Source organism: Phoca vitulina, unplaced genomic scaffold (genome assembly GCF_004348235.1).
Source record: "Phoca vitulina isolate PV1807 unplaced genomic scaffold, GSC_HSeal_1.0 scaffold18, whole genome shotgun sequence".
NCBI lineage: Eukaryota > Metazoa > Chordata > Mammalia > Carnivora > Phocidae > Phoca > Phoca vitulina.
This window is the reverse complement of record NW_022589721.1, coordinates 23,881,526-23,896,802: the sequence shown is the minus strand read 5'-3', so window position 1 is coordinate 23,896,802 and position 15,277 is coordinate 23,881,526. Positions and strand designations below refer to the sequence as shown.

The 15,277-nt window shown below is 42.9% G+C and overlaps 1 protein-coding gene and 1 non-coding gene across 11 annotated transcripts in view; both read left to right on the top strand.

The window, feature by feature from the left end:
- The window catches only part of CYRIB (CYFIP related Rac1 interactor B), a 144,628-nt gene that overhangs the window by 60,377 nt on the left and 68,974 nt on the right, over positions 1–15,277 (top strand). For 4 of the 10 annotated variants that reach the window (XM_032415855.1, XM_032415862.1, XM_032415853.1 and 1 more), the window contains exon 1: positions 3,719–3,933. The exons of the other annotated variants lie outside the window; for them this stretch is intronic. The gene's annotated coding sequence lies outside the window, so the exon portion shown is untranslated. Of the gene's footprint in view, positions 1–3,718; positions 3,934–15,277 lie in introns of those variants that run through there. 10 annotated transcript variants of the gene reach the window in all.
- LOC116639642 lies at positions 9,964–10,152 on the top strand. The gene has a single exon (XR_004300890.1). It is a non-coding gene; the product is annotated as a small nucleolar RNA SNORA73 family (small nucleolar RNA).

The following is a 15,277-nucleotide window of genomic DNA, read 5'->3' as shown; positions in this document are numbered from 1 at the left end:
TGTCAGGGTCACGTCCCACAGCTTCTGCTGCTTCTTCCCCCAGATGCAACTAGTCACAAACTCCTGTAGATTCAACATCAGTATCTTTTTTTTATTTAAAGATTTTATTTATGTGACAGAGAAAGAGAGAGCACCAGCAGGCAGAGTAGCAGGCAGAGGGAGAGGGAGAAGCAGGCTCCCCCCACCCTGAGCAAGGAGCCTGATGTGGGGCTCAATCCCAGGACCCTGAGACCATGACCTGAGCCGAAGGCAGTCGCTTAACCAACTGAGCCACCCAGGTGCCCCTAAACATCAGTATCTTAATTCTGGCGCCCATTCTTGCTCTCCACTGCCAGTTTCCTAAAGCAGGTTCTCATTATCTCTCCCCTGGACTGCACAGCAACTTCAGTGGTCTGCGGGCCCCCATTCTCATTCCCACTGTAGTCCATATTGGACACTGTCATCAGAGTGATCTTGATATAAAACACATCTAATTATGTCTCTCCTTTGCTGAGAAGCTTCTGTTTACTTGTTACTGCCTTCAGGAGGCAAGTTCAAACTCCATAGCATGGTGGTTGAGGAGATCCTTCACCATCTCACCCAGTCTTCCCTCCAGCATGTCATAAACTGCCCTTCCTCTGCCCACGTGCCTTCTCTTCTCATCCCTTCCCTGATCTCTTCAAGACCAAACCCATCCTCTCTGAAGCCTTCACAGCTGTCCCAGGGATTATTGGTTCTTCCACTCTCCTAGATTACAATGAATCGTGCTGTGCTGTAATTATGAGGTCACAGCTCTTTCACTAAATCCTGAGCCCCTCCAGGACAGGCACCTGCCCTGTCTACTGACCTCCACTTTAAACCCTCGGCATGGTGCCTATGACAAAGTAGAGGGGCGGAATTGTGTGTTGATTGAATGCATCAATGATTAAGTGAAACAATTTATTCTTTGTAATGTTTTAAAGTTGATTTAGTAATGCAATTTTCAAAGGAAACAGCATTTAAAGAAGGCATCAGGAACTTCTGAAATTTACAAAAGTAGAGTCAAGTTATGTAAATGGACAAACTGTGGAGTTGACAGATTGGGTTTGAATCCTGGATCTCATACTGAGCCTTGGTTGCCTCATTTATAAGATGGACATCATAATAGTACCATATAGGGTGGTTCTAAAAGCAACAGAGGAAATGCAAGTAAAGTGCTTAGTACAGTGCCTGGCACATAGGAAGGACTCACAAAGAAAAATGCTAACAAGCCACAGTGATTAAATCATCGAGAGCCGAGTGCTCTTATGTAAACCTATTTTTTGCATCCTCCTGCTTTTTTCAACATAAAACTTTGAAAGCTTTGACCTCAGCTGAAATGGGATTACATTCATGCAGGATAACGAAGAAAGGATCGGGGAAGAATAAATTCAGCACTTCTCTTAAAGTCTTGTTTTCTATTCTCGTTTTCAGGATATCCCACATGGGGTAATGGTCGAGCTTACGTGTGAGTTGTGACGCAGGCCAGGATGGGTCTAGGGCTGACAAGGAGGAAGGTGTCTCCAAAGGGGGCTGATCTTTTTTTTTTTTAATGATTTTATTTATTTATTTGACAGAGAGAGACACAGCAAGAGAGGGAACACAAGCAGGGCGAGTGGGAGAGGGAGAAGCAGGCTTCCCGCAGAGCAGGGAGCCCGATGTGCGTGCAGGGCTGGATCCCAGGACCCTGGGAGCATGATCTGAGCGGAAGGCAGATGCTTAATGACTGAGTCACCCAGGCGACCCTAAAGGGGGCTGATCTTATTTTATGGTTATCATTCATCAGTGGGCTTTTCTTGGCTGGACTGAAAGCTCCCTCAGGCTGGCATCATATCTGTGTTGCTCTCCATAGATAAAATTAGGACCAGTGGATGAAAATTGTTGGGTATCAGATTTTTGCTCAGTGTAAAAGAAGACGTTCCTCACAATGAGAAGAGGCCGGCCAGTGCAGTAATGAGTTCCCCATAATGGGAGATATTTGAGCTAAACTGGATGGGGTTGAGAATACTATGGAAGAGATTTCTCCTTTTGTTGGGATACTGAGGTAGAGGTGTGTGGTTACTCGGAGCACATATTTAAGGGACGGGGCAGGTGTATGAGCTCTCTTCCTTGGTACAAATTGAGGATAGTGGGTTTCTACGGACCAGGGTTATTTAAGGATGGGTATCAGTGTGTCAGAAACATGGACCACAGTTCCTGGATTGTGAAGACCGTCTGCCGGCATCAATGTTGGCAAAAAACTGGCTCCCTCAGTTTAATTGAAATTGATGAAGATTATAATAGATACAGTATAGAACCCCTAAATCATCCTAAAGTATGATAATTAGGGCAAAAGTCTGAGGCCTAGGACTCTTGCCTTTAGTGTGTGCCTTCAAAAAGCCATCTAATCTCTCTGTGACTCTTTTAACACATTTCTATATAGTATGGCTCATACCATGTAGTCTCCATGTAACTCAAGAGGAAGACAAAGGCTAAATAAGGTAAGGGTTGCTCTTCTGTATTTGGGGCAAGGAGTGATTTCTTGGCCACATCTGGTAAGGCCTGGATGGTTCCTGGCATTTTACCTATTTGACCAGGAGTTCATAATCAGGGTTTCATAGGTAAGCTTCCTGGGACCATAAATCCCCTGACATTGTATGCAAATTTGTGTGCATTCTTCTGGGGGAGAAAAACCCCTACTTTTGTGGGATTTTCAGTAGGGCCCATGACCCCAAAATATTCAGAACCATTTACCTCCATGGTAATGATCTGCTCAAACCGAAAATATTCCAGAGAAAGGTAACATTGTAATCATTTACGCTTTAGTGTTAATGAAAAAATACGAGAGTTTCATAGCAGGATTAGGATGAACCAGCTAGATAGATGTTCTGGTTTTGTATGTAAAGAGGGAGCATTTATGTTCAAGGGTGAAGGAGGATTAGGGAAATAAAATGCTGTGCCCTGGGCCACATCCAAGTTCTCTGCCCCACCCCCCGACATTTTTGCCCAGAGCGGAACCCTAGAACAAAATCTCATTTATCTGAAAGAGCCATGCGTGGCAAGGTACAAGTCTCAAGTGGCGCCTGATTTCTGTCCTCAGATTGATCATTTAACACCTCCCCAGGGCGTCTCCAGGATACCATTCCAGGCCATAACGGTGCACCTCTAAGCTCTGAGGAGCCTGCCAGCGCTTCTGCCTTAACGGGGAGCGTGAGTGAGGTTCAGTACCTGGCGGAGAGGGAAAGGCGTGCTCACCAGCCCAGCCATTCCAGGCGTGGAGAGTGGTGGGAGGTGGCAGTTTCGCTGAGTTCAGCACAAAGAGTCCTGATCTGCGAGTTCTGAGTTCCAGTTCCTGCTTTTTCCGAGCTCGCTGATCTGAGACAGCTCCCCCCTACCTCTGAACCTCAGTTTTCCTTCTGTAAAATGAGAAGGCTGCAAGACTCGGACCCACCCAGATGCCATCTCCGCGCGGATGTGCTGCCCCTTTAAGGAGCGCGGGGGCGCGGAGGCGGTGGCCGCGCCCCCTTCCTCTCTTCCCTTCCCCGCCGGACCACCTGTCTCAAGTCTCGCCCCGCCCCCTTCAGGAGGGGCGGGGAAGAGGGGCGGGGAAGGAAGGCCGAGGATTTACCTTGCGGGGCGGGCGCGCGACGCATGCGCACGGCCGGACAGGTCCGCTGCGCCCTCACTTCCTGGCATTCCCCCCTCCCCCTCCTCGCTGTTACCCTGTACATCCGGGTCACTTGCCCTCCCCACTCGGAGCCGCCGCCGCTGCTGCAGCCGCCGCTTGGCTCGTCGCGGCTCCGCCACAGGGGCAGGTGCGGAGGGGCTCCCGGTCCGGCCGCCGCCGCTGCCCCGCTCCGGGCCCGGGGCTCCCTCTAGCGCCGCTGAGGAGCCGCCGCCGCGGCTCGAGGAGGGCGGAGGAGCGGGGCTGAGAGAGCCCGGAGGCTCGAGCGGAGGGTGAGTGATTTATTTTTACCCTTTTCCCCCTTCCCTCACGCCCCTCACTTTCCTGCCCCAAGACCCCGTTTTGGCGGAGAGGCGGGCGCGGTGGTGGCCGCGCCGGCGCGGGGCTTCCTCGGCCCCCGGCGCCGTGGGCCCGCCCCGGCGCCCACCCCCGGCGCTGCGGTTGCACCTCTGCGGGCGCCCCGCTTCCGCCGGCCCGCGGCGCCCCGGCCCCTTCCTCCGCGGCCCCGGCCCCGCCAGCGACTCATTCATTCGGACCTCCTTTTTTCCTCCCTTTCCTCCCACCCGCACCTCCACGCGCGTGCTCGCCGCGCCCCCCCCCCCCCCGAGCCCGCCGCCCCCCGTGGTCTCCCGCCCCCCCGCTTTTCCCCTCCCGCGTCGGCGCTCGCCCCCCACCCTCGGCGCCCACCTCCCTTAACTCCTCGCGGCCGCCTTTCCTCCCTCCCTTTCTCCCCGGACTCACCCACAGATCCACACCCCCTTTTCCCTCGGACTCCGCCACGCCTCGCGGCGGCAGCCACTCCTCCTGGTCACCCGCGTGGAAGTTGGTGTCTTTATTGCCCCTCTCCGCCCTTCCACCTGCGCGGCCAGATCGTCCAAGTATACACCGCGTTGACCACTTAAATTCCCAGCATTTAAAGTCCAGATTCTCAGTCATAGGGTGTGGTCTTAGGGTGTTTCCAAAACACACAATTTCTACTATAATTACCCAAATCTGTGACTGTCAAACTGTAGTGGAAGTGGCAATTGCTGTGTGTGTGTGTAACTCATGGCTATTCTAGGCTGTACCAAATATCTTTTTTTTTTTTTTTTTTCCTGGAGGGCTATCTATGATGGGTTAATTTTCTCAATGTAAAATTTGGCAGAAGATTGTTACTCTTTTCTACACCTCCACCTTCCCGCTCGCTTGGTTCCATGACTGATTTGCAACATTACCTGTTACTACCGTTTGTTGGTGAGACTTTTTCTCCTCTAATTTGTCGACAGCAGTCATCGAGTGTCCCCTGGTGTGCGGAATACTGATGAAATGCCTGAATTCTTGCAGTACCACAAAGTGCCATTCTGGATAAGACAAAGATTTTTGGAATTTGTTTACACTTTGTTCCCCCTCGTGCAGATTTATTGCGTTTGCCATCATTTTACTCCGTAATCTTTATGTGGAAAATGTGTATCAGTCAATTTTGTGTTCTTACAGTCTTGCAGTTTGGCAGACTGACATTCCAGAGGAGTGTTTTATATAGATGAAGGAATTTCAATCACTTCGGTCTTTGGGGACTTATTGCAAATCATTTTAGACAAATGTACCTCAAGAAAAACACACTGATCCTTTTAATTCTTTAATTGTATTTAATAATAGAAACAGAAGCTTTGTGTCTAGAGCACTTTGATAATTGGGGCTTATTTGATAACCCCTTGGTAAGTGTTGTAGTTGGCTAAAACTGCCTGATCAGCATTCATAAAATGATATGATAGGCCTCCCCTTTTTTTTTCACGTGACCGTGGTTGTCTGTAATAATGACGTCAAAGGAAGGTTTTTAGTCCTGTAGTGTACCTACCTGGATATCAGTATGATACAATTGCTATCAACGTTAATATCAGCATTTTCTAATAGCCCTTCTGGGGAGCTAAGTATTAAAAAGGCACTTGGCCGTTTGTTCTCTTTTAGGTTTTGGATAACCACTCTAGCAGTAAGATTTCTTAACTCATAGTTAAGATCGCCTCTCTTTGGCAGAGCAATTTTGTTAGATAACATTTTTCAATTCTTAGAACTTTTAACAGTTACATAGCTGCTTCAGAGGAAGCTCTTGGATCATAAGATGCTGGATCTATAGTATGAACTCTAGATCATTTGATAATTGGGGCTAGATTTTTCTCTCCTATGAAATTGGTTCATCAAAGGGAGACATGATTAGTAAATTGATTCTAGTTGCCCCAGCAAAAATATAATTTCAGATTTTAAGATTAAGCGAATGTAGTTTATTTCTGATAGATTACAGGTGATATTTTACATAATCAGATTTAGAATTTTTCATTTCTCTGAACTTTCCCCAAAAATGGGTTAAAAAATGTGTTACATAGCGTCACTCTTGAGATTATTATATTCATATTTGGAATGATCATTTACCATAGTAAGTGATTGAAGACTGTAGAGGGATGCTTATTTCATTTTACTGCTGGTTTCTTTGGGGGAAAATACTGGACTGTCGCTTATATGAGGTTACTTAAATCATTAAGTATTGATGCACTTAACTGTTAGGGCCTATAATTTGCTCTTTCACTGTTTAAGGAATATAAAATTATAATATTTGGAAATATTTAATTATATTGTTAGTGACATTCCCGCTATTATTTTTGGTCTCTCCTTTTCTTTTACTGCACCAGAATTTAGCCTGGTGCACAGTGGATACTCAAATGTTTTGAATAATTGAAAGAATGGCAAGGTCAAAGAGTTTTTGACTATAGCATCATTTTGTAATTATGTGGCAAAAGTTTTGGGAAAAATGTTGATTGCTCTCAGCTGCAGTTTTCTCAAGTTCATATATTTTGAGAATTGCTCTATTTGATTTTTTAAAGTGCTTTGAGATCTTTGGGGAGAAAGTACAAAGAAAGTACAATAGGCATGTCATTTTATGTTATGCTTTAGTCCATTGAGTAGATTTGTTCACTTAGAATGGATATTTGATATCTTCTCAGTATTCATGAGCAACAGTCAATTCAGGTTGTGTCTTGTGCATTTAAAGTCACCATAAAAATTCTTAGATGTGTAAGCTCATCCTGTATTATGATCAGTTCACCAAAATGAGGTTAATTTTTCAAGAGATATTTTTTCAAGTGGCAGAAATGGAAGGTATCATCAGTAATGTGACAGTGGTTATGTAATATATTTTTTTAATCTTATTTATTTGAGAGAGAGATTGAGAGAACGAGTGAGGGGGGAACAGAGGGAGAAGCAGACTCCCTGCAGAGCAGGGAGCCCAACACGGGACTCGATCCCAGGACCCTGGGATCATGACCTGAGCTGAAGGCAGATGCTTAACTGACTGAGCCACCCAGGCACCCCAGTGTTTATTTAATATTTCAGTGGTGGTGGTCATAATGCTAATAGTAACTAGCACATGGTGTTTACTACTTGCCGGGTTGAGTCTAAGAAATTCTTTACAACAACCTTGTTAGGTGTTAGTATTCCCATGTCACAGACTAGGAAATTGAAGTTAAGTAATAACTAAAGTGATACAGCTACTAAGTGATAGAACTTGGTCTTGGCTCTTTAATTATTATGCTGTGGTAGTGAACACCTACTATATGCCAAGTTCTTTATATACATTAAGGTAGTTTTATGACAACCCTGCCTGGTATAGGTTAATTCCTAGTTAACTACTAATTAACAGGAATAGCAGGCTCAGAGAGCTTAGGTAACTTGTCCAAGTATGCTCCCAAGTAGGGTGAGGAAGGCTGGCATAAACCCAAGCCTCTGTGATTTGTAGTCTTTACTAAAATTCTATTTCAAAATACTGATTTGAGGTCCTGTATTTTATATTATATATTTAGAAGGCATACTTAAAACAGCCAATCTAAAAACTTTTTCAGCTGACACACAGGATGGAAAATGTTCACTTCTCTACTCTCTTATGAGCATATACAGGATTATAATTTCCTGCTTACTAGCTGTAGCTTCACCCTTTTCCCACTCATATAAGTATATTGGAATGCAAATGAGTGACATTTGTAAAACTTTTTATTTTATTTATTTATTTATTTATTTAAAGATTTTATTTATTTATTCATGAGAGACAGAGAGAGAGAGGCAGAGGGAGAAGCAGGCTCCCAAGGAGCAGGGAGCCAGATGTGGGACTCAATCCCAGGACGCTGGGATCATGACCTGAGCCGAAGGCAGACGCTTAACCATCTGAGCCACCCGGGCGCCCATTTGTAAAACTTTTTAAACAAGGAAATCATTCTTAGAAGGTTGATTCTTTAAAAACACACATTTCTTGTGACACATCCTATGTTCTGATAGTGGTACCACTGGTGAGAAAGGCTTTTTTTTTCAAAGATACTCGGTGATTTTGTTTAAGTAGAAGACCTTATGCAAAGATATATTTTTGTAGCTATTTAATTTATTTTGAAAAGATGACGTTCAGTGGTACTGTTTTATGCAACACTGTGAAGTTTTCAATCCTGTGCAGTTATAGTCTGCCATGGGAGTAATTTCTACTTGATATATTCCAGTTGGTACAATATGTCTGGTATTGTATTATAAACCTAAACTAATACGGACACTTCACTGTGCTTAGAATATTTCTTCCAATCATAAATTGGCATGTTCTCAGATAATTCAAGTTACATTGAATACTAATTTAGGTCAAACAATTTTAGGACATACTTGCTATGAAAAAAGTTATGACATATTCCCAGATATTATTATTTGGGGATTATTTATGCCATTTCTCTGTTCTTTATGAGAGTAATAGAAAGTTGAAGGCACTAATTTAATCCATGATTTACTAGGTAGGTCTTGAAGTGGACTTTTACAGTTTGCTGATTTGTGCTCTTATCGAGAGATTCTACTCATTGTAAAATTTTAGTATGTATGGACAAAACCGTTGCACTAAAGCCCTAATTTGCTTTTGTCTGATAGTGTGAAGATTCTCAGATTAACTATGAAATGGGAATAATAATGTCTCTGCTGTGTGCCTCACAATTCTTATGAAATATTTATATTAATTTCAATGCAGTGTGGTAGGGAGGGCAAAATATAATTTTATTAAATTAACACATTTCTTTTTTGCAGGGGACACAGGGAGAGGGAGAGAGAGAGAATCTCAAGCAGACTCCTCACCGACTTGAGATTCTTTCTCTCCTTCTCCCCCCCCACTTGCTGTCTCTCTCAAATAAATAAGTCTTAAAAAAAAAAAACTTGTTTTTGATAATGTATTTTTTGACAACTAGCATAATACTTGGTATATGATTGTATGAATCCCCCAAATAGTTAATGAACACATGAGCACGCTTATAATAACAGTGAATAAACTACTAGTAGTCCTTCCTTAGAGTAGAAGAGCGAGAAAAATAGACAATATGAGTTCAGTGCTATGTATTCCATAGGTACCTAATCTTATGAGTCAGGGTAAAAGTCCATGTTGTCATGCCATTTAAACTAAAACCTGAGGAGTGGACCAGTAGTCAGTCAGACAAAAGGGAGAATGCGGGGCGCCTGGGTGGCTCAGTTGGTTAGGTGTCTCCCGTCAGCTCAGGTCATGATCCCAGGGTCCTGGGATCGAGCCCCACATCGGGCCAGGGAGCCCACTTCTCCCTCTCCTCCCAGCTCCTGTTCTCTCTTGCTATCTCTGTCTCTCTCTCTCTCTCTCTCAAATAAATGAATAAAATCTTAAAATAAAAAAGCGGGAGGAGAATGCACGGGCCTAAATTGAGGGAGAGGCAAAAGCTTTGAGATAAGAGAGGTCAGGTACATTTTAGAAACGGCTACTGGTTCTATAAAGGAGGTGTGGGAAAGAGGTACACAATAAGTAAACTGTAAGCCTGGCTGCATGAGTTGTGTTAACAAGTTCAGGTCGGTTTGGACTGAAGGCTATAGGGAAAGCATTATAGGATTTTTTTTTTTTTTTTAGGATTTTAAGGGAGGGGAGAGTGAAATACTAGCTTGTTCTGACAGCTTTGGGAGAATGGATTGAAGATGAAGTAAAATTCAATACAAGTAGGCAAGTTAAGAGGCTATTGTTGCTAAAGTCCAGGAAAGAATTGATAGTGATCATCATTTGAGTACTGACAATGGAGGAATAGTATTAAATCCATAAGATTTGATGATTTACTGGATTTAGGCTCTGTAGAGCCTGTAAGTTTGCTTCCAGTTTTCCCCAAAGGTCCTGTTGCTACTTTTTCATGTAAAGTTGAGATGCTGTTGGGGCTAAGACAAAGCCAGATGTATTCTCGAATATGCATTTTCAGTTGACTCTCTACATTGTTAGTTATGGAGTTGACCCATTCTAAAGTGGGCATATCAGACCAAGGTGGATATTCCTGGGAGGTCACTATCCTTGGGCTCTGTCCAGGTGGCGTAGGGCAGCATAGGGTTCTGCCCCATGATGTACAGTCCATTTCCACCATGCCTTGAGTCTGCACCTGCATATTCCTACAGCTTCTCAACAGTCCTGTGGATGATGACAGAGGGGACAGACAATGCGGGAAACAGCTCTAAGAACCCCCATCTGGATCTATGATTGGAAATGAAAGAAAAATCTTTTATCAGCTGCAGTTCTTCTGGATTAAGCTCTTACCTACCTCTTTCGCAGCGATTGCTCAGGATTCCAAATAATGGGATTTAGGGAGAGAAGAGCCTCACCTAACATTGGCAGTTGACACTTTACACTGTTGGGTCCTTTATTTGGCAGAGAGAGTTGGTAAAGTGAATGACAAATGCTGTTTTTATAAGATAAGCCTGGAGGTTTGGAAGCTGGGGCACATTTGACCCCCTTGAAAAACTGCCCTTTATAGTAAATCAAGGGGGACAGTAGGTTAGAAAACCAAAGTGGGAATATCAGCCTGTGGACTCAAGAGGTCTCCATGAGTCAGGGATTCAGTTTCCACAAGAGGACAGTAGCATGCTAACAATTGCTTTAGAGAAGGAGCATGTCTGATAGTTGTGTCCGGAAGGCAGAGTGCAGAACCCCCAGGGGCACCTGCAGGTGGAGACTGCCTGCCTCCCTTTCTCAGAAGCTCTAATCAATAAAATCGTAAGTCACAGAGACTTGTAACCAAAAAACGGTCATTAGGGTTGTGGGGCCCCAAAGGTACTAGGATTTTTCTACATGCAACCCTTCCTGATTGGGAGAATCCCCTCTGGCACTTAGAGGGTGGGGAAGTACAACCATGTAACATATCAACTCTTAACTATACATTGGGATGTAGAGGCAGCAACAGAACATTGAACTGGCCCAGAGAGTCCTGTCCTTTCGTCACATTCGTTTTTTTTCCCCACTGTAAATCCTGCCCAAACCCTATTAATTGAATCTGGATGTTCCCTCCCTTCACGGGACTGGGTAGGCTGGTGATGACATGGGTGCCTATATCTAAAAGAACCTTAAAGCTTTGAGTCCCTCTCTAAAGTTCCCTGGGCAGCCTATTGGCTCTATGGCCTTCAGTCCTTCTTGGGAGTCAGGGAGACTTCAACCCCATACTTTATCATTTTTTTCTGTAAAGCAGAAGAGTTTTGGGGGTAGAAGTAGAGCAGGGTAGGAGATGGGAGCACGAGGGAGAGAGCACCTGTACCAGCAATCAAAGCTTTGTATTCCCTTTTGGTTATTCCCTCATAGTTCAATCAAAGGAACTTCTAATAATTTTGGTCCAACTAAAACTTCATTTTGGCAGCAAGGCCATCCTTACTTACATAATCCATTTTAGTTTTGGGGATTCTGAGGCTCAATAGTCACAGCCACAATGCCTTTCACCTGGAGACACAGGGCTGTTGCCCCATTGTCTTGGCATATCCCTTCCTCTGCCAGCCCAGAGGAGAGTGAACAACCACCAAGTCACCATTTGGGTGGTTGATTTCAATTCCACTTTTTGCTGCTCAGTTTCTAAACATTAATCCAACTCCTGTTCATTAACAGGTAGGGTGGTAGGGATCCATATTCTCATCTTCTCCCCACCTACCATCAGGACCACTCTCAGATCCCAGGGTGTCTTCCCATTTCCTAGACCTCTGCCCTTGGGGGCCTGATAACTCTGTCTTCTAGAAAGTCATGGGTGGCTCTGTCAGCATCCCATCCTTACTGCCAAAACTGTCCAGAACCATGATGGTCTGAGATCTTACCCTAGTTGCAAGCTAGTAAGTTACCATGCCACCTTTTCATGGATGCTGGTAGAAAACATGAGACTCCTGTGTAAGAGATGAAGGACAGTATTACTCTCACTAATAGCAGTAGCCAGAGCATCAGCATTTGAAATGTATTTTCTCCAAGGTAAGTTGGTATCTGATAACATTTACTCAAAAAATAATGACTACCATGTCCAGACGTCTTTTGATTTGAAAAAAATCACACATGGTTTTTTAGGAATTTCAGGGACATTACATTAAGGTGAAGCACGGGAAAACCACCTTGGGTTGCAAGGTATGAGATTACTTTGCTTTTGTTTATGTCATACAATAATTCTCTACTTAAAATTCTGGAAAATTCTAACAAAACAATATAAGCACATTTCTAATGAGGTTTTTTTTTCCTTTAGATCTTGGGACAGTATATATTTAGGGGCTACCATAGGGACCTCTGGGTGGCTCAGTGGGTTAAGCATCTGCTTTCAGCTCAGGTCGTGATCCCGGGGTCCTGGGTTCAAGTTCCGCATCAGACTCCTTGCTCAGCAGGGAGCCTGCCTCTCCCTCTGCTTGCCTCTCCCTCTGCCTGCCGCTCCCCCTGCTTGTGCACATGCTCTCTCTCTCTCTGACAAATAAAATCTTTAATTTTAACTAAAAAAAAATTTTTTTTTATTATTCATTTGAGACACAGAGATAATGCGCATGAACAGGGGGAGAGGCAGAGGGAGAGGGAGAAGCAGGCTCCCCACTGAGCCAGGAGCCCAATGTGGGGCTCAATCCTAGGACCCTGAGATCATGACCTGAGGCAGATGCTTAATCATCTGAGGCACCCAGGTGCCCCAAATAAATAAAATCTTAAAAAAAAAAAAAAAGAGGGGCTAGCATAGTTGGAGGAAGGTTTAAACTTAGAATTTTTCATTTTTTTTAAAGGGGGTTGGGCTTCATTTTATCAATCATAATTTTCTAACTCCTGTCCAGTTAGTTTCTGTAAACAAACGTAAGAAATGTTATCTCGAAATTTAACTTTACTTGCTGAAAATTGTTACGTTTAAGCTTGTTTTGACTTAAATCTTTGATATGTTCTGGTATTACATAAATATTATTTACCAAGTTGTTTTCTAAAGTACAGAAAAGTCAGCTTCATTTATTCTACCCATTTGGATTAAAGTGTACATGAATGTACAGAGCTGGAAATGTAAAGAAATCTAGCTATGGTGGCTCCTCTTCTAAGTCGCTAGTGGATAAAAGCTTAATGTTTGAGAATCAAGGGCTAAAGCATTTTGGAAATACACTCTGATAACTGGGACTTCCTATATTAAAATGTGAATATAGTTAAACCAAAGCTTTTTCTTTTTATTTATAGAGCAGTATGTTGAAGCAATAGTCAAAATATGTAGTCTGGGGTTGGCAACCCTTTGAAATGGGTGTGCCAAAGTTCCATTATAGTATGTGTCATAGTGACAACTGGCCAGTGTTCTGTCTTTGGTATGTGTTACTGACCCCTTCTTAGTAGTCTATTAGCATATTAAAAGTTCATTTAAGAACTTTAGCTGATTTTCAGTGTTCTTATCAGCAGCTTTTAAAAATCACATATTTTATTAAAAATCAAATTTAATTTTTTTAAACCATTCTCATTTTGCCTAGTTTGGGTAGGTAGATAGCCTATGATTTTAAATAATTAAAAAATATTTAAACATTTCAAATTTTCCTAGTTGAGGTATACAGGCAAAACTTCAGTGAAGTCCTTTCCCTGCCTCTGGTCTCTCAGATCCTTTCTAGGGTCTTATTTGGGTCTCACAAGTAAGAGATGAGTGAGCAGTTTTTTTAAAAAAAGTATAGCTGGTTTACAGTGTTACAGGAAACTGTCTTCAAATCGTAAAGTAGAGCTAAACAGGTGCTGTGAGACAGTTTATCCCAGGCAGTTATAAGTCACATGATTAGCAAGTAGTTTCTCCCAGTCTGTGCCTTGTCTTGTTATTTTCTTAATGGTATCTTTTGAGATGCAAGGGTTTTGAACTTTGATAGAGTCTAGTTTATCTTTTTCTTTTCTTTTAAGAATCCTGCTTTTGGCTATGGGGAGCGCTGTGAATTGTGTAAGACTGTTGAGTCACAGACCTGTACCTCTGAAACAAATAATACATTACATGTTAAAAAAAAAAGAAGAAGAACATAGCAGGAAGGGAAAAATGAAGGGGGGGACCTGGAGGGAGGAGGAGACGAACCATGAGAGACTATGGACTCTGAGAAACAAACTGAGGGTTCTAGAGGGGAGGGGGGTGGGGGGATGGGTTAGCCAGGTGATGGGTATTAAAGAGGGCACGTAGTGAATGGAGCACTGGGTGTTATACGCAAACGGTGAATCATGGAACACTACATCGAAAACTAATGATGTAATGTATGGTGATTAACATAACACAATAAAATAAAATTAAAAAAAAAAAAGAATCCTGCTTTTGGTGCTATGTCCGTGAAGTCTTAGTCCAACCCAGGGCCGTGAGATTTATGCCTGTGTTTTCTTCTAAATGTTTTATATTTTATCGTTTTAGTTCTTATGTTTGGGTCTATGATCCACTTTTAATTAACTTTTTTTTTTTTAAAGATTTTATTTACTTAGAGCATGTGAGCGGTGGGAGGGGCAGAGGGAGAGAGAATCCCAAGCAGACTCTGTGCCGAGCGCAGAGCCTGTCACGGGGCTCGATCCCATGACCTCAAGATCATGACTCTAGCCGAAACCAAGAGTCGGACACTTAACTCACTGAGCCACCTAGGCACCCCTAATTAACTTTTATGTATAGTATGAGGTAAATTTCTTAAGTTGATCTTTTTGTATGTAGATAGCCAGTTTCTCAGTGCCATCTGTCGAAAAGACTGTCCTTTTACCCCTTTGAATTGCCTTGGTATCTTTGTTGATAATCAGTTGACCCTGGATATATGGGTTTATTTCTGGACTTTCTTTTCTGTTTTATTGGTCTACATGTCTATCCTTCTGCCAGTACCACATGTCTTGATTACTGTAGCTTGTTATGCCATATTTTAATAGTGCAAATAGCATTCTTTTCTTGTAAAAGTATATGCTCATTTATTTTAAAAAATGAAACAAAATAAAAAAGTGAAAGAGGAAAGCAAAAATCACCATCTAAGTAGTCAGTGTTCTGGTGAACATCTCTCCAGATATCTCCGCACATACATGCATGTTGTATGAATGCACACACATCCTCCACAGTTATACATAAAGACACGTCAGTATTTGCCCCACGCTCATTGTTCTTGTGTACTTTTTGAGTGAATACATTTATTGTCAACTTTAAGAGAGAACTGATTATTTTTCTTTCTTCAGGCACTTCTGTAATTCTGTGAGTTTTTACTGACATACGCTTCTGAGAAGAGCAAAGATTATTTGGGCTAAGAACTGAGTGCTTTTTTTCTTGGTTAGCATGTTAATTGGAATTTATTTCTCACTTCATCTGCTGAAAGATGACTTTAAAACAAATTTTTTAATGTGTGCTC